This window comes from Berghia stephanieae, chromosome 2 (assembly GCF_034508935.2).
Source record: "Berghia stephanieae isolate SIO BIC M18660-M18661 chromosome 2, UCSD_Bste_1.3, whole genome shotgun sequence".
In the NCBI taxonomy this organism is placed as follows: domain Eukaryota; kingdom Metazoa; phylum Mollusca; class Gastropoda; order Nudibranchia; family Aeolidiidae; genus Berghia; species Berghia stephanieae.
In genome coordinates this window covers 43,172,771-43,193,595 of record NC_088361.1, presented here as the reverse complement: position 1 = coordinate 43,193,595, position 20,825 = coordinate 43,172,771, and the positions used below count along the sequence as shown (strand labels likewise).

The 20,825-nt window shown below is 36.4% G+C and overlaps 1 protein-coding gene across 2 annotated transcripts in view; it reads right to left on the bottom strand.

The window, feature by feature from the left end:
• Positions 1 to 10,178, bottom strand: part of LOC144964927 (semaphorin-2A-like) — a 103,526-nt gene extending 93,348 nt beyond the window's left edge. The window contains exon 1 of one of the 2 annotated variants that reach the window (XM_078899723.1): positions 9,789 to 10,178. The gene's annotated coding sequence lies outside the window, so the exon portion shown is untranslated. Of the gene's footprint in view, positions 1 to 8,829; positions 8,908 to 9,788 lie in introns of those variants that run through there. The other variant, XM_078899724.1, reaches the window with a different exon arrangement.
• Positions 10,179 to 20,825: the final 10,647 nt, after the last annotated feature.

Sequence of the window (20,825 nt, the reverse complement as noted above, 5' to 3'; positions counted from 1 at the left end):
TTCGATTTCGATTCGTGAATCTTGTACTCGAGTCTACCAATGGTACTCAATTACGAGCCTGATAACCTAAAACATTATGGTCTCATCATCATTGTTGTGTATTGGTTAATTTTAAATTCAACGTTCGATACCCTCCATTTCCAAAATGACAACAAATAAGCTCTAATTTTATGACCGGTTATCAGAATCATATTATGACCACGTAGATAGAGTTCGAATAAGTTCTTTACTAGTGTTTTTCTATGTATCTATTAATTTGCTTGTTTGTTTGCTTGGATGACAAAGATCTGAATAAGTGTGTGTGAAAGGCACCAGACCAAGCAAGAAAGGAAAATACAAGAAAAAGAGCCATCCCCAAACACCAGTCTACCACGACTGGGGTTTGTTTGTTTGTTGTTCCTTCAATTGATAAGTTTTGTTAACTGAAGTCTATTCAATATTGTTCACCCTCAACAAGTTATCGGTCATATAATGTTCCAAACAGACAGTGACATCAAAATGTCTAGATATACGTAGTAGTAGTAGTAGTAGTAGTAGTAGTAGTAGTAGTAGTAGTAGTAGTAGTAGTAGTAGTAGTAGTAGTAGTAGTAGTAGTAGTAGTAGTAGTTGTATGTATGTATGTATGTATGTATGTATGTATGTATGTATGTATGTATGTATGTATGTATGTATGTATGTATGTATGTATGTATGTATGTATGTATGTATGTATGTATGTATGTATGTATATTCGGATTTGGGAGTGAGGATTGCTAAGTTGCGTAAGTTTCTAAAATACCCGTTTAACCTATGATGTCTATTCGGAGACAAATAAAAAAAATTAAAACTTGAGCTTTTATATAGCACAATGTCCGCTCGAAGTTCTTTACAAAGAGTCCCTGACCAACATCAATACGTAACAAGTAGAACACGATATGGCGCCTGTTAGGCGATATTACATTTTTTTCCGACAGTGACAAAGCTGTCAACGGCCAGGTATTCATTTTACACCTGAGTATGGTGAGAGAATGTGAGTAAAGAGCCTTTTCCAAGGACAACTATGCTCCGAGCAAGGCTCGAACCCAGGACCCTCCGATCCGAAAACGAGTGACATACGACAAGACCACATAGCCGCACAAGTAAACAAAAGGACTAGCTCTTCTACAACAAAAAACACCAGCATCACGACCGACTTCCATTTTTTTCTAAGTGAAGCAAATTAATCACACGTATTAGGCTTCAGGTTGTCCCGTCAATCAATTCTACAACTACAAAGGGTTTTTATCATTGTTTACAAAAGAAAAATTGATCATACGGCAAGAGAATGGGGTCGAAGATGGACTAAAACAGGAGAACATGTCAGGATTTTTTTTTTAAATACAATAATATATATATATATATATATATATATATATATATATATATATATATATATATATATATATATATATATATAATATATATATATATATATATATATATATATAGGCCAATCTCATCGAACAACAAACACGAGGTGGTGGCTGGTAATAATTTATCGTTATCTAACAACTGTTGCGGGGATGGAATAATGGTAGTATAATCTCGTTTCACAATATATCCAAACCTGTAATTTTACAACACACAGATAATTCAAGTTACCACTCCTCCGCAATCACAACACACACACACACACACACACACACACACACACACACGCATACTTACACACTCATAAAAACTGAAAAAAAGGGTAAATTGGGGAAAGCTGTGACATTCGTAAACTAAAGGCCTGGCTTTTGGGTCCATCGCCTACTATTGATCTTGGATAGGAACTCGTATCAAGCTCTAGATTCTTTGATTTTCGATATTTATGCTTTGTGTTTAAGTAAAATACTAGCTCTGACCGCCAGATCGATTGTACCAACGCACATTTCTATTTACATATAACGAGGTAAACGTAAACCTTTGTAGCCCGTTAAAGCAAAAGAACCGAGAGACGTGAACTTAATTCACTCCATTTCTAAGTAAAATGAATCAATTCCAAACAGTCTAGTTTCGGCGATTGTGACAATAAGAAAAAGGAGAAGATCAAAGGGAGAACAATATTCCAAGAGCAAAGTGACGCATGGACCAACTGAAAAGTCTCACCATCGTTGAAAAGGACACAATTCAGTTGTCAACGAAATCAAAATATTTCACCAAAAAAAAAAAAAAAGAAAGAAAAAGAAAAACAACCGGAAACTTCGTCAGATATTCACGTAAACGATACAATGATTTGAAAAAGAATAAGAAGTCAATCCCCCAATGGTACATTCACATTGAACAGTCTCTCTCTATCTTTCTCGGCAAAATCTGAGACAAAAAGCAAATCTAAAAACAAAAATCTCACTTCAGTAAAAGAACAGAAACTAACAATAAATTTAGGCGGATAAAGGGCACATTAAATATATATATATATATTAAAAAAAAAAAAAAGAGAGCCCAACCACTGCATAGAGAAAAGCCTGGCCATGATATTGCTCAGACCCGCAGATGAGTGTGAGCCGAGGCCCTGGTATGAGCGTTTCTGAAGATATAGCCAAATCAAAAACATATAATATGTATTTAGAAAAACAAAAACAAAACAAACTCTGATTGATCATGACCAACAACAACTGTAATAACTCTTCGTCTAAAAATGTTTGAAAACTGCTAGAATAATAATGCTCTAAATACTTGCCTAAACAAACGCACGAATACCTTCAGATGCTGGTAGGAGAAACGAATATTTTCATTCTCTCGTGGAAAGGGGGAAAAAATAAACAAACTAAGTGGGTTAAGAATACATACCTTATTATATCAACCTTTGAGGGATGTAAAAAGGGGAGCAAAATAGGAATTAAGTACAAAGCATAACGGATTTGCAATAAGAAAACTGTTTTTGGTAAAAGCGGACGAACTAGTTGACACCCTCTTAACAAGCCATTCAGACTGTTTAATGTTGGCAATATAGAGTACAATATACATATTCATTAGTTTTGCAATTCATTCATCTGGAGCTCCCCGAGTTCGTGCCCCTCGACTCGCTTTCCCCACAATAGCATTCAAATCTCAACAATGAGACCCCATAAATCGGGTCCTCAGGCAGAACCAGCCGATACGGCGTGAAGGGGACGCTTAGGTAGGTCTCAAATCCTCTCAAAATGTCACGCAAAAAAATTGACTCTTTAAGCTGAATTATAAACAACCGTGATTGTTTAAAGGACTAACTTCTCATTTCTAAAACTGAGAGTCAAAATAATCTCACGGCAAGACATAACTTGCATTCCATCTCTTGATAAATAATAATAATAATAATAATAATAATAATAATAATAATAATAATAATAATAATAATAATAATAATAATAATAATAATAATAATAATAATAATAATAATAATAATAATAATAATAATAATAAGGAAGGGGGGGGGGGGGGCTAAGAAAATATATTTACGTACACTTATATACACAAAAAGGAGGAAAAGAATAACGTTGTGTTTTATATAACGCACCAATAGCTTTAAAAAGGGATGATGGGGTGTATATAATTTGTGACAGTGATAACGATCGGAATTTATGAAAGAATGATGAGGACATATTGACGTGCAAGACGCGACAGAGTACCCAACACCGCATAAAAATATTTTTAAAAAGATATTTTTATTTTATGGTAGATATATCTAGGACTGCAATTTGCTTTATCAAAACGATATCAATTTCTTCAATGTTTTTGTTATCGGCTGAAGAAAGGTTTAAAGACCGAAACATTACGTGTTTGGTATTTTGTTATTTTTCGAAGCTGTTGTATTCCTCTTTGTTCATTGCTCTCTTAAAACTTTCTGTTGTTACGATTTTTGTTTGTTAATTAATGTATTTTTATCCACCAAGATCAATCACCGGCGTTTGCTAGGATGCACATTTTAATTGGATATCGATCGTCACACCATTCAGGTACTACCCCCCCCCCTCTCTCTCTCTCTCTCTCTCTCTCTCTCTCTCTCTCTCTCTCTCTCTCACTCCCTCTCAATATATCATGAATCATTTTTACGCCGTGTTCAATGTAATTTTTCCCCCGTCTATTTTTTGCCGCGTTCGTCGCCGATTTTCCAAACAAAATAAAAGGAAGGAAACACGCGCTATAACAGTAATAATAATATTATTATGTATATCGATTTATCCTGGGATAATACAGGGAGGGAATTTGAACCCGATATAGAGGACAAACTCATCTCGGGACGGAATGTACGGTACGCCAAGGCGGGGCAATAGTAATAATGGTATTATTACACACTGTAGCGAGTATGGGGTTTGAGCATAGGTGTATTATGATGGTGGAAGTATTGTGTATTAGAATGGAGACAGCAATGTGATGACTCAATACCTCACAACAATGAAACCGGATCACATTTCATTACTACAACTATTATTTTATGGGACTCGTTGCTGTTGTTTCTATTCCGGCGTGAAATTTATGTCTTTGTCTCTCAATCAGGACAGCGTGAAGATCACACCGCTGGCTAGGAAATAAAACAGATGAAGGTGGGGAAGGAGAAAATAACAAATTATGGAGAGGGGGGGGGGGGAGGGAGGGGAGAGAGAGAGAGAGAGAGAGAGAGAGAGAGAGAGAGAGAGAGAGAGAGAGAGAGACGGGAAGTTCAATATGTCCGTATTAGTATTATGAACCTTGATAGTACAAATTGCTCCTGGGAAAGTTATTCTTTTAATTTCATATAAAACAACTACAGAAATAAAATTTAAAAAAAAAAAAAAAAGGGGGGGGGGGGGGGGGGGGGGGGGCAAAATTGCAGTAAACGGCCTTAAGTAATGATACTCAAAAACACACATTAGACCCCCCACCTCTCCCCTCAACTTATTAAAATAAATACACATACTGACACGCCGGTAACTGTAACTAATTAACAATCATAATGAAGTTAAAGTCTGGACGCTCACAGGGACCATGTTAGATGGCAAAACCCATATAATGATTCACAATGCATATTATGGATCATGGTGGCGGTGAATGACAACTACTTAGAAATACGGCACACAAGATCAACTGATCTATGTTATAAATAATTCAGAATGCCGGGATGGGGGGGGGGGGGGGGGGCACAGAGACATACGGAGAGAGAGAGAGAGAGAGAGAGAGAGAGAGAGAGAGAGAGAGAGAGAGAGAGAGAGAGAGAGAGAGAGAGAGAGAGAAAGAGAGAGAGAGAGAGAGAGAGAGAGAGAGGGGGGGGGGATAGACAAACAATTATATTATTATAAAATAGATTACTTTGAAATTACTCGGTGACGTATCTTTTTACTCTATGTTATAATACAATAGTAATATACTATTGGCAGATACACTGTCTATTTAACATAAACTATCAAAATATGATGTTAGATTTGAAAGGACTTTTTAAAAAATGAATCTCAGTAAATAGTGGAAAATGTTCCATCACTGCTAAAATGAGATTCATTCTGATAGAACCCACCTATATCTTTCCCCCTATATAATAGTAATAGTAACAGAGATTCCAATCTATCGCATATGTTGCCACGATCCCAAGCAGTGGCTAATTATCTAATTATTCGAATAACAATGTTTCTATTGATGGGAAGATAGAGTAAACGGGGAAGTGAGGAATAAAATTATGTATCAGTCGTACAATGTCAGTCCTAGATTTAATGTGTGGGATTTTCTCTCGTGTTATTTCTACGTGGGCGTTAAAATTGAATAATCTTCACAGTCAGGTTACAGTCCTTTTTCTGGTACTTGAAAGTAAAGTAAAACAGTTAACTCAGGGAACCTAGGTTTTAAAGGCTGTTGCCTGTGGGAAGAGACTTGTAAAATGCCTTTCCCTAAAGATTACAACCCATTTTATACGTACATCTGTGATAAACACCTCCCCCTCCATCCTCCACTTATCCTATCTCCATTCAAACACATATTATAGCAATGATATGATTTTAACCTGGAAAAAATAACAATGGTCATACGAGTTATGTCATCACATGTATCTCGTCTGAAAGAAAAGGGTTATGCAAATTATTGTCTGAAATAATTTATATAAATTATTGTCTCTCAAATAGCCTGTGTTAATTATAGTCATAAATAGCCTATGTAAATTATTGACTGAAATAGCCTATATCTAAATTATTGTCTAAAATAGTATATCATGTAAATAATTGTCTAAAATAGCCTATGTAAATTATTGGCTGAAATAGCCTGTATTGTACTATATAGAAGTTGGACAGGATTTTAAAAATGGACTACTTATTTGTTGTGGGAATCACAGTCTTAATGTCTCATTCAGCCCGAGAACAGTCGTGTCTATAAAAATTACTAACTCTATTTAACTGAGAAAATTGCATGATAGACATATTTCGTTCTTTTTTTTTTTTACACAAAGTGTTTAAGTGTTTAACATTTTTACTCTCCGTAAAAACACTTCAAATTATTAAATGATAATAGAGGTTTAGTAATGTAATACAACAGCATCATAACACAACCCATGCTTTACGTTGACATCTAAATGGCCAACAAATGTAAACCCCACACACCCTAAATAATATATAATTTGAGATAATAAACTCTCCTGTCAAATAAAAATGTCACTTTAACATAGGAATTAGAGATGATAGATAGACAGAAAATGTCAAAAAAAACAATACAAAACTATTAGCTTAAAATGTTCCACCCTTTTTGGCGAGACTGATATAAATTTAGTTCAAATTAGGATTACTTCCATGGCATAATCTGGTTATGATTATGCTGGAACTTATTGTTATAACCAAAGAACAGTAACAGTGATGGAACACCGGCTTCACTGATCCCAAGTCACATAATCTTTGCTACAAACTTTCTTGGTGTGGCTATGTGGTCTTGTGGTATAACAGCTGACTTCGGATTGCAACATTCCGGGTTCGAGTCCCACTTTGAGCAGTGCATAGTTGAGTCCTTGGAAAAAGGCTCTTTAGGAAGTATTGCTGTTGGCTGGGAAACCCTTGCAAAGCACTTTGGTATGTTTAATCGAAATTGTGCTGTATAAATGCTAAAATGCTCAAGAAAACAATAAGATCAGAAGCAAGTCTGAGAAAAATGAACAAAGCCTGAAAATTAGGGGAAATAAAAACCCTGAGCGGAGTACTACAATTCTAAAAAAACCACCTTTGTTTAAAAAATATGATGGTAAAAAAACAACCTATAAATGATAATTTTTCAAAAGAAATAATCATACAATAATTTACATAGTTTTACCCAGTCAGTGGGTATGGTGAAGAGAGATTATCTTTGAAATCAGATCTGATCCATCCAGCAAGAGCTTTAAGGCCCATGGAACCTGTGTTTATCCTGGTTTCTGCTGCATCAAAAGATCAGTTTGATGATTGATTGTTACCAATTGACTAGGATGCTAGTCCATTGCAAGGTACTTTCTGTCGGGTATAAGATACCTAGCAACCAAATCACTGTTGGGTGGACATCAGGAAAATAACAACAAATATTTTTTTTTTTTAAATCCCAACAAAATCTTGATTGAAAATGGCCTGATAACAGTCCTTTGCGTGTGAGACAGGTATTCTACAAACTCAGCTATCGTCCTTACTATTACAACTACAGACATACATATGTCTTTGTAATCTTATCAAGCCTAAACTTATAAATGTAAAACAAATTATTTTACTCAAACATTACCAAAATCTAATCAGTGCTTGATGTTAGTTCAATCCATCTAATATAATTGACAATAGGACATCAACCTGTGCATGAATTCTAGTGGATAAATCAATAATAGCCAACTTGATGAATGCTTATTCAATGAGCTTGGTTTCAACAACTTTACCTTTATGTTAGTCAACCATTCAAATGAAAAGCAGACGAACAGATGCTGACATCCACTCCAGAAAGACTTAAACTAGACGAAAACATTCGCAATGGTAAAACCAATATGGCGAAACAAACTCATCCGCACCAAGTCAAAAATAAAAATTTGAGCAACATGAAACTGGGACAGAAACATGGGGTCAAAATAAAGTCCCTGAACATAAACTAAAGATCTTCATCAACTCTTGTCTCTGACAAATTCTGAACATCAGATGGAAAGATTTATAAGGTCTGTTACCACTACAACAGAAACTACTACTTACTATAATACTACTACTACTTACTATTAATACTACTACTATTTACTATTAATACTACTACTACTTACTATTAATACTACGACTACTACTACCACTGTAATATTACTACTACTACTACTATGGCAATAATTTCTCCGGGGTATGGTGTCAATGTGTCAAGAGCCAAGCAATGTTGATTATGGTCCCTGTCAGAAGTGGATGGGACGGGTAGAAAAATCCTTTAAAAATTTAGCATTCATACAGCGCAGTAACAACTCCACATGCACAAAATGCTTGACCAGGTGTCCCTAGCCACACGGCAACATGAAAAATGAGTAGGATGAGACATGACACTTGTTAGGCAGGCTGTATTACATTTTTTCGAACAAAGGTAATGCAGTTAACGACCAGGTACTAATTTTAACCATAGTACAGTGAGAGAATGTCAGTAAAGAGCGTTTTCAAAAGACTCCACAATGCACTGCTCAGAGCAGGCTTGAAACATGGACCTTCCAGCCTGGGTCTTGTACCACAAGACCAAATAGCCACAGAATTATAACAATGGTTCTTGTAAAAACCTAGTCCAGACATTGTATCCCTAAATGATGCACTTTACATACATTCTTCAAAATAACAGAAGTGGTGATAAATATTGTAAGAGGGCCAGATCAAAATTATTTTAGGCCCCTACAAGCAAATAGTGTTGTATACATGAATTGGAAATTTGGCTCACTTTGCCCTGTGTGGGAAATGAATAGACAAAAGGTGTGAGCTGCTTTGTGTGTGGTGAATCCAAGTCCAAGGAAATTTTCTGAAAAAGTGGTCATAAATTTATTTACTAATACAAGCTTACTACACTATAATACTTCTACACTATCAATACCATCACTACTACTAATAATACTATTACCTACTATACTATTACTATTATTACTACCAGTCTTTATAATAGTAATATTAGCAATAATAATAATAATAATAATAATAATAATAATAATAATAACAATAATAATTTAATAATAATAATAATAATAATAATAATAATAATAATAATAATAATAATAATAATAATAATAATAATAATAATGACACATTGAACGGGATACAAATGGTGGTATCTCTTGACAATGACAATGTTCTTAGAATGCTTTCAATTTCGGTGAATGGTCAAGTAATAGTAATAATTGATAGATTATTGAATCATGCATCTAATATGATAATGATGTGGATGTGATAAGACAATAGATAGTATTAGACGTCTATACTATAATTATAATTAATGAATGGATGAATGGCTAGACGTCTATATTATTATCAACATCTAACTATAACATTTAACTATAATGATATGATTAATTATTATCATTATAACTATTAAATTTTCATTATTGATCAAGGTTTTAATTTTTAAAATTATTGATTTGATGGAAATGCCAAACGCTCCTCGACGTGACGTAAGAAACAATATTTCTTGATCTTACTTGCGTGATCTTACTTTCAATTTCAAACAATCTCCTAAAATTCTTTCATTGCCTCTTGTTCTCAATTCAATATCTCTCTGCACAATTGTCACCGCCTAATATATAATTTCGATCTTCTGATATTGATATCAAGCATAAAAGAAGGAATCGGATCGACTGCTAGTCGTCTCCAGACAAGACTGAACAGTTACAGCGGACGAGATAATCTTACCGTTTGTCTCTGACTTGGTTTACACAGCTCGGCTACTGCGAGATTGAATTATAACGGGTATGTTTATAACTTTTCCACCCACAAAGGATCACTTCTGATAATTTCAATCCAAGAAAAACTAGAAAAATGCAATCCAAAGATCAAGCTGTAACAAATATTATGGTAAACAGTAAGATCAGTTGGAAAATGATCACTGAGTCGGACTTAGTCGAGGGGCAAGAAGAAAATAACGCACTCGGTCGCTCCGATCACATTTTAGTCGACACAGACATGCGAGCACACACATCAAACTGTCTGCCGACTTCCCCTCTTCCTCGCTCCTCACAGACCACCGCGACACACAAATGAACACACACGACCATCATCACGAAGTTGTTCCACTACCTGCGCGCATACACAAATCGCGATTTATTATTATTTACCGAACGGAGAAAATGGTTTGCGGTAGGAGGCCCATACAGGGTTGCCAGTTTGGCATTTTAAATGCCAGATTCCAAAAATCTGGCATTTTTGAAAACCGTTTGGCATTAGAAAAATCATTTGGCATTTGGCATTTTCATTTGGCATTTTCTTTTCTTGTATATTATACTTCAAATGACACCTTTTCTTAATTATTTCTAAACGCGTAAAAACAAACATCTTCACATTTCTTTTTCATTCTTAAAATCCAACCGTGGTGTAGTGGTTTAACACTCCACTTAGTAGTCAGTAGGTAAATAATTACCCCAACAGGAAATTTAGTATAATTTAAAAAAAAAAAATAAAAAAATAAAAATAAAAGAAAAAGAAAAGAAAACACGCAAGCCACCAGGATATGATAGTAAATTGTCTATCAAAAGTGAGTAGTTTTCTTAGTGGGGGTGGGAGTCAACAGACTTTGGCATCTTTTTGAGTGTTTTGGCATTTTTTGAGTCTTCCCCTGGCATTTTGTTGAAAAATAATCTGGCAACCCTGGGCCCATAGCGACGTGTGTTGAATGGTTGGCATTGTCATAAAGTAAATGTACCATTCAGGGTCAGAAAAACGAGTATGAAATGTTATTATTCATGAATAATAATAAACTGTCACCTACGTATTCTTCGCGATTATAATTCTGATTGTTTGCGCACATTTTTTTCTTTATTTCTTTGTGACTATAAATGATACATCTTCTTTAGTGTTTTTTTTTTGGGGTTTTTTTATTTGGGCGGGTGGGGGGGGGGGGGGGGGGGGGGGGGGGGGGGGGGGGGGTAGCTTATAATTATTGTAACTAATCGAGTAGACTCAATACGTGCCAAACTAATGACGGTGCATTTGAAATTATTCATAATCAAAAGCCGGTAAAAGATTTGATAGGAATGTCCGATAATAAATTAATGAGAGAACAGCGGGTCCAATGACTTATTGTATAGTAGTACATTAATTGAAGGCATAAAAGAATCTGCAATGATAATTTGATAATTTAATTTTTAAAAAGATGCTCATTTCAAGAGAAACAAACAAACAAAAAAGAAACAGGAAAGAAAAAAAAATAAAGACACAAAATAATGATTAAAAAAAAAAAGAAAGTTACGGGAAATTTTCTTTTTTCTTTTTGGGAACATAGATATCCAATCTCGAAATATTCTTTCATAATAACATTCCTCAGTTTCGTCAATAATAATTTGCCCCGATGTCTTACTTTGTTTTAATAAAACAGCGATAAGAAGGCCTGGTACAGTAATAATCCTTGTAAAATACATTCGTTTGAAGCATAGTTTACAGTGAGCATTAACTCTCAGGTTACCAACAATACTAAAAATAGTCACATTAGTTACGATGCAACCAACGTGCACTTATTTGCAGGTCTGATTACCCAATTCATTATGGACTCATTGTTATAATGGAAACTTTTTTTAAATAATGGAGGCAAAATATTGTCCATTACAACAATGTTAAACTAAGCCCATAATTGGGTTCGGATGTCAGACCTTCACATGTGTACACGTTGGATAGAGCCAACATCTTTCCTATTCGTATTTATTTTGATCGTCTAGAAATATGAGGATGTATTTTTACTAGCTAATAGAGCTTGAAACACTTTTGGAGATTTTTTTCTGAACAAAATCATGTTTAGCTATAACAAGTGCTTCTTGCTTTTGAGTAAAGTAAATAAAAAAATATTCTTTGTGGTTGTATTGTTTCAGGGGGAAAAATCATGAAATTCGCTGGTTAGGGGAGAGTAAACAACTTCAAATTCTAATTTTAAAATTCAAGAAACTGATATATATATATATATATATATATATATATATATATATATATATATATATATATATATATATATATATACACATTGGCATAACACACAAAAACAGAAGAGAGAGAGAGAGAGAGAGAGAGAGAGAGAGAGAGAGAGAGAGAGAGAGAGAGAGAGAGAGAGAGAGAGAATAATATTTACGAAAACCTTGTTCGTAAGGGGAAAGGAAAAGAAATCAGTAAAGCAACAACAATTCTTTTCCATAGAAAATGTTTAATGGACACATCCGAATGGGAAGCTTTACATTGTAGGGTTAGATGACTGAATAGTCAAGTAGATACTCTTTAAAGGAAGAAAAGAGAAAGAAAAAATAAAGGAAGAAAAAAAGGAAAGTATTCAATGCGTGTCAAATTGTGATATGTGAGTAATCTCACGACTTTCGAAGTGACGCTGTATATAAGTTTTGAAACAAAAGATTGTTATCATAGTGAGTCATCTAGAATCTAACCTAACAAAGGAACTATCAACACCTGCTTCTTTTAGTATCTCATTGTCGATGCAATAAACTTTATTGTATGCAACAGTTATGCCTGAGATTTATGGCAGGAACAATAGGGGAGCAAAATTCCTTTCCATGTGTATTGTTTGTTTGTTTTTTTTTTTTGTTTTTTTTTTGATTTGTTGTTGTTGTCATCATAGCATGACGGAATTTATATATATTTTTTCGTTAGATGTTACGTGCATATTTGTGGCCCATCGCCTCGAAACGGTTTGGTGATTTAGATTTTGGAAATTGAATTTATAGACAGAAATAGGTACAGGAAACGGATTTAACCCTCTCCTTACCAACTATAGGAGGATCCCGAAAGCTCAGTTGATAGATCACTCGCTTCACACGCGAAGGGACTGAGATTGGGTGCAGTCGGAAATTTTTCTGACCCCTCCCCCTCTCCCCCCCCCCCCTCCCCGCCCCTGTTCACCCAGCAGTGATTGAGTAGCTGGGCCTGTTAGATCTGACGGAAAGTACTTTGCGATAGACTAGAGTCCTATCCAAAGGGTAGAAAGCGATTGCTATTGCCCGTTTCACGCTATAGAAATTAGAATACACTCCGGCTCTATGGGCCTCATGGCTCTGAAGGACAAAATTCATTTTAAAAAAAAAATTACAAACGATAGAACAATCGTAATATTTGTTATAATGGAGATTTTTATCATTCAGATGTGTACATAACTGAATGTGAAGAAAAATTTTGTTTTCTAAAGCAGGTATCAGTGTAAGATAAAGAACTGAACACGCGAGTATCAAATTTGCCAGACAAAGCAAGAAAGAAAAATATAAGAAGAAAAAAAATTCTCAATAAAATGGTAGCATGTCTGACCGGTAATCAGACGGTCTAAGGTTCGATCCCCAGTCGAGGTCGACTGATTTCATTTGTCATCCATTTTTGCTTCGTTTCACGTGATCTTACAGGAAGGATGTATTTCGTGGGCTCCGTGATACACTTAGATATATATTTCCAGTGCTTGCCAACATCTTCTGTTGGTCTCAGGTCTTCAAGTTTTTGTTTTACGGCATCTTTATATTTTTTCATTGTTGAAGCATCTTGTCATAGTATATCAACTTGTCGTTTTGGCTCTGGTTTAGAAGATTTAATCATTTTCAGCTTTAATCAAAGACCACATTTTATAGGTCGATGGTCGCTGTTGCAATCTGCGCCAGAAATGGTCTTTGATGTTTTAATACAGTCCTTAAATCTTTGTGCTACTAATATGTAGTCAATTTGATTTTGTATCGACTTCCAAGACTTATTCATGTCCATTTTCTTCAGACTTATTTGAACCATGTGTACCAGTAAGCCATAATAAAATACGTTTGAGACGGTGGGTCCTATTTTCTTCTAGAGATTTAGATACACTATGCGCCGTGCAAGATTCAAAAAGCTAATCGCTATAGCATTGTGCAGTCTTGTAATTCCTTTGAACATCATTTAGTTCAATGAGACTGACTTCGTCTCCTTTGCTAAGGTTTCAATTATCATGTCCATATCTCTGCAATGAAAAGTTAAGAAATTATACCGGACCATAATAAATAAATAAAGAAATAAATAAATAAAACGTCAAAGTATCTGTACAGAGCTGAACCTGAATGAAACTTACACCATATTTGAGTTTATATTAAAGGAATGTCTTTCAAATTGCTAAGAGTATAGAACGGTCAGTTGAACAATTTATCGACTTAAAAATTCAGTCTTAAACGGAAATGTAAAAAATAGAATCTTTTTTTTTTTTCAATTAAAACATCAACGGTCTGTGAAGTTATAATAAAGATTCATATTGTGTTTTTGCATTTTAAATTATTAGAAATAGGTATTACTATGAATCAACGAACACATAATTGTAAATAAGTACACATCGCTATGGTTCAGTCTGCTCTATGTTTTGAGTGAAAATGTCGAAGGTCTATTTGAAGACCGACCCAATATAATATAAAACACTCCATGCAAACTCTATTTTGAAGGTCGGCATGATTTTTACTTTCTATAATATGTGTCGCGAAACAATGAACTGATTAATGCTAATATCATTTGGACTGACTGGTATTTATTTCAATACGAACATATGGATCTATACAAATCTTTTTCATATTACTACGTGCAAAATAGTAATTATTTCAGGTGTGTATCTACCATCAACAGCCATGAAGCCGATCAATGAGATTCAGAAAAGCTAATTTATGTCACATTTATGCAAGGTGGATCGTTCATCTCACTTTGTGGGCCATTTGGTGCTCGTGATATTGCAGGTAGTATGACTTTTATACTCTCCTAACTAGTGCGGGGCGGTCCTTGGCAAGCTTAAGGACCACGGTCCTACGGTCCTTGGGAAATGAAGACCGCAAGGACCGGTCCTAGGACCGGTCCTTTTCGACATTGAACATTCCTGAGAGACTGTTGGAAATTCGAACCGGTTTGACCTTTGAGACCATGGGATCGTTCATTCTTGAACCGTTAAAGACCGCTACACGATGAAAACCGTGGTCTACAGGAGTAAAACACACGGAGTAGTCACACTCATTTCAAATTGTAACCTAATTAGAGAAGAGGGGTGATGCCTTCTTTATTTGCTCACCGTACTTCATTGTTACTTCGATAATTTAATAAAATTTGAAATTTATCCCCATTAACGGAGATAATGGCATCGCCCAAGGCGTTGATCGAGTTGTTCGTGGCGTTGATACACACACAAAACTCCTACCCCCCCCCCCCACACACACATTAGAGGGCAGCGAGCATTGAAGAGTAAGAGAGAGACGTGAAGTTATAATAAGAGGGGGTGGATGAGGTAATAAGAGGGGTCGATGGTGACTTTTCGCCAGATCTAACAAACTCAGCTACCCATTCATTGCTGAGTAGACAGGGATTCAGAAAAAAATCGACTGCACCCGGGATCGATCTCTGGCCCTTTGCGTATAAAGAGAGTGCTCTATCAACTGAGCTATCGGGGTCCCCAAATATTCTATTGGACTTTTTTAAAATTCAGACGTTATAACTGGGTTTTTTGGAAGGAAGAAACTAATGAAACTCATATTATTTGATTAGTAAAAACACCAACGAAATTTTAATATTATTGTATTATTTTAAATGACAACACTGCGATAGAAAGGAGTGGTGACAAGAGATGGACAAAAGAAAACAAAAAATCGGATTTGCTACTTGCTAGGTTCGACACACACACACACACACACACACACACACAAACACACACATCTTTAGTAGTCACATACATTTCAAACAATAACCCATTAGAGAAGAGGGGTCATGCCTTCACCATAGATCATTGTCATTGCGATCATTATGGTGTAGTAAATTTTGAAATTTACCCCGTATAATGGAATCGTCCAAGGCGTGCGCCTCCTGTTCCCCCCATCTCACACACGAAAGGGCGGTTTGCGGAGTGGAGGTTGGTGGTCGTCTGCCTGTATGGTCGTCTGTGTCGTTTAGTGTATGGCAAAGGGGGGTGGGTGCGATTAATTAAGTGGGATGGGTGGTGATTGGTGGAAGATAGGCAACCGAAGCAACGAATCGCTGGGGCATGGCGCGAGACCGTAGGACCGTGGTCCTTGCAATAGTGCGGGGCGGTCCTTGGCAAGCTTAAGGACCACGGTCCTACGGTCCTTGGGAAATGAAGACCGCAAGGACCGGTCCTAGGACCGGTCCTTTTCGACATTGAACATTCCTGAGAGACTGTTGGAAATTCGAACCGGTTTGACCTTTGAGACCATGGGATCGTTCATTCTTGAACCGTTAAAGACCGCTACACGATGAAAACCGTGGTCTACAGGAGTAAAACACACGGAGTAGTCACACTCATTTCAAATTGTAACCTAATTAGAGAAGAGGGGTGATGCCTTCTTTATTTGCTCACCGTACTTCATTGTTACTTCGATAATTTAATAAAATTTGAAATTTATCCCCATTAACGGAGATAATGGCATCGCCCAAGGCGTTGATCGAGTTGTTCGTGGCGTTGATACACACACGCAACTCCTACCCCCCCCCCCCCCCCCCCCCCCCCCACCCCACACACACAACATTAGAGGGCAGCGAGCATTGAAGAGTAAGAGAGAGACGTGAAGTTATAATAAGAGGGGGTGGATGAGGTAATAAGAGGGGTCGATGGTGACTTTTCGCCAGATCTAACAAACTCAGCTACCCATTCATTGCTGAGTAGACAGGGATTCAGAAAAAAATCGACTGCACCCGGGATCGATCTCTGGCCCTTTGCGTATAAAGAGAGTGCTCTATCAACTGAGCTATCGGGGTCCCCAAATATTCTATTGGACTTTTTTAAAATTCAGACGTTATAACTGGGTTTTTTGGAAGGAAGAAACTAATGAAACTCATATTATTTGATTAGTAAAAACACCAACGAAATTTTAATATTATTGTATTATTTTAAATGACAACACTGCGATAGAAAGGAGTGGTGACAAGAGATGGACAAAAGAAAACAAAAAATCGGATTTGCTACTTGCTAGGTTCGACACACACACACACACACACACACACACAAACACACACATCTTTAGTAGTCACATACATTTCAAACAATAAACCCATTAGAGAAGAGGGGTCATGCCTTCACCATAGATCATTGTCATTGCGATCATTATGGTGTAGTAAATTTTGAAATTTACCCGTATAATGGAATCGTCCAAGGCGTGCGCCTCCTGTTCCCCCATCTCACACACGAAAGGGCGGTTTGCGGAGTGGAGGTTGGTGGTCGTCTGCCTGTATGGTCGTCTGTGTCGTTTAGTGTATGGCAAAGGGGGGTGGGTGCGATTAATTAAGTGGGATGGGTGGTGATTGGTGGAAGATAGGCAACCGAAGCAACGAATCGCTGGGGCAGGGTTGCCAGTTTGGCATTTTAAATGCCAGATTCCAAAAATCTGGCATTTTTGAAAACCGTTTGGCATTAGAAAAATCATTTGGCATTTGGCATTTTCATTTGGCATTTTCTTTTCTTGTATATTATACTTCAAATGACACCTTTTCTTAATTATTTCTAAACGCGTAAAAACAAACATCTTCACATTTCTTTTTCATTCTTAAAATCCAACCGTGGTGTAGTGGTTTAACACTCCACTTAGTAGTCAGTAGGTAAATAATTACCCCAACAGGAAATTTAGTATAATTCAAAAAAAAAAAAAATAAAAAAAAAATAAAAGTAAAAGAAAAAGAAAAGAAAACACGCAAGCCACCAGGATATGATAGTAAATTGTCTATCAAAAGTGAGTAGTTTTCTTAGTGGGGGTGGGAGTCAACAGACTTTGGCATCTTTTTGAGTGTTTTGGCATTTTTTGAGTCTTCCCCTGGCATTTTGTTGAAAAATAATCTGGCAACCCTGCGCTGGGGAAGTAGTAGGCTATGGCGCGAGACCGTAGGACCGTGGTCCTTGCAAGGACCGCCCCGCAGTAGTTGAAAGGTGATAAGAAGTGAGGACCGCCGCCGATCTTCCCCTATGGGACCGGTCTTCGGTTCACAGCTAAAAGACCGTCGGACCGCGGTCTAGACCGGTCTTCAGCGCGGCACTACCTTGCAAGGACCGCCCCGCACTAGTTGAAAGGTGATAAGAAGTGAGGACCGCCGCCGATCTTCCCCTATGGGACCGGTCTTCGGTTCACAGCTAAAAGACCGTCGGACCGCAGTCTAGACCGGTCTTCAGCGCGGCACTACTCCTAACGAGGGGCATCCTCCATGACTACAGGTGTTTGCCAGATGGAGGTGTCCATATCGATTCTCCAATGAATGAGCGTAGACGTTAAAAAAATTCTCTCTCTCTCTCTCTCTCTCTCTCTCTCTCTCTCTCTCTCCCTCTCTCTCTCTCTCTCTCTCTCTCTCTCTCTCTCTCTCTCTCTCTCTCTCTCTCTCTCTTTCTTTCATCTCTCCCTCGGAAAAAAAAATAATGATATAAAAAAAAAAATGAATGAACAACAATTCAGTATTAGATACATTTATAAAAATGAATGAACAACAATTCAGTATTAGATACATTTATAAAAATGAATGAACAACAATTCAGTATTAGATACATTTATAAAAATGAATGAACAACAATTCAGTATTATTCTCGATTCTAACTTAATATCTCATTCACTTTTCTAGCAAAATGAATTCTGTAAAGAAAATTAAAAAAAAAAAAAAAAAAAGAAAAAAGAAAAAGAAATCACAAGAAAGTGTTCTCTCCACATAAAACCCCACCTATCAAATGTTGTTGACCATGATCGCAAAGTTCTACTCTGCATGTCTTGGTATACAAATATGTCCAACAAACAATTTGTACTGTATGAAATGGATTTTTGATACGACTTGCTACTAAACAAACAAAGCATTGTGAAGCCCATTTGGCATGGAAATAATTTGTCGAAATGTGCAATATCAATATTTGTTTATTTATTTATCTTTTTATTTATTATGTTACAACCAGTGAGCAATGCGGTAGATAGACAGTGGTTTTTGATTAGCATCATGTGCCAAGACAGAACGTAAATATGGGGTGGGTGGACGGATGTCAATGCCATGGCCGTCCGAGATGAATGTTATGTTTACGGTCTTTAGGATGCAGGTGAGGAATTCGATGAATAAATACAAGAACGGAACTCTATGAAAGCGAAAATAGTGGATCAATGGATGCCTGTGCTAGTAGTAGCCATCGTTTTATTGTCAATGTTAGTGTAGTTGTCGATGTCATTTTGTTATTGTTGTTGCCTTTGTCATTGTTTCCTGTGCTACAAGAAACATTCCATTACTGATCAACTCATCAAGGGATAAAATCTGGCAAAGGGATTGCGATTGTCATGGAGGATCCAGCAACGAGCTTGTTTGTTTACATACTTTGATCTAGCAAACAATACCCACACAGCTTTGTGTACAAAGACAAAATGGTAGATTAGATAAGTGGTTGCATAGTCACTTTATCATCCATAGCTCCGTTTCAGTATGCTATCTTTTTCTTTTTCTTGAGCAGAATTTTAACCCCCATTGGTCACCTTGCGTCACTTCACTGCGTTAACATCGAGACTTTTGGCATATTTTTTTTATTCCGAAGTAGACCCTACACTCAACTCTTGCTTCAGATGAATAAAGGAAATTCTTCTTTTTCGTATTTGCTCTGATGGTAAGTGTCTCCACTAGATATGCTGCTGTCCTCTGGAGATCCTCCTGGCTCCCGTGGAGCTTACTCCTCAGGCTGGTTGGGGCAGTCGATGGCCAGTATTTTGTCCTAAAGACAGAGAGGGTTTGGGAGTTATGTAGGATGTTGTTCACCTGCCATATTTCATGTTCCATATGAGCACTGATTTGAAGCGAATTAACGTAAGAATTTATTTTATACTTTAACAAAACCCAGAATCTTCATTGATGAGAGCTAGATACGTTAATGACCTTGTAGTCGAGGCAAATTGTCAGAAAATAATTGCAATATTTATAACATATGTAGAATGTGTACTAAACTTAGAAACAAAACGAATATACCACTTTCTAAATATCAGGATATAAAAGAAAAGTATTGGTGTTATTTCTACGAAAGGAGTATTAAACAGAAGGTGATTTAATAGTTCAGGACGTTTATCATTCCCAATGTGATTCTTCAACTTGATAAAATCGATGTTATGTTTATGATTGGTACTTGAAAAAACGTGCTATTCTTTAAATTGAACAACTTAACATTATCTAGGCGCTTTTATATGCAGAAAAGTGAGTGTCAATCTAGCAAATATCTATCTAATACCGCCTTGCTTCTTTTTTGTAGTCATTAAAAAAAACAAAAAACTATATTTTGACCTAGGTGCACAAATTAACAGGTCTGATTTAACAATTGCTGTAATGGACACTATTTTACGTTGGATTGAGAGTATTTCCATTGTAAAAATGAGACCATAACAATTTGGGTTATCAGACCTGTGAATATGTACACGTGGATTGTGACCTAAGTGCGAACATGAATTCATGACCATGATAATATCATATCACAGCAGTTATGCATGAGGGACATATCATTAAGTTATATTAGTATTTGATTGAATACCTTGAATTGTAGAATTTTTGTTGGCGAGTAATTCTTATTTCTTAATTGTCACCTTGCTTTTGTTGTACGGAATTTAAAAAAAAACTGAATTAACTGTGGAACATGTAAACAAAACTGTGTGCTTAATATGTATTAGTAGTCCTTCAGATCAGTAAAGCCTACGGAGCAGGAGTTTACAGCTGTTTCTATACCGTAAAACGGACGATAGCAATCGCTTTTTACCGTTTGGATAG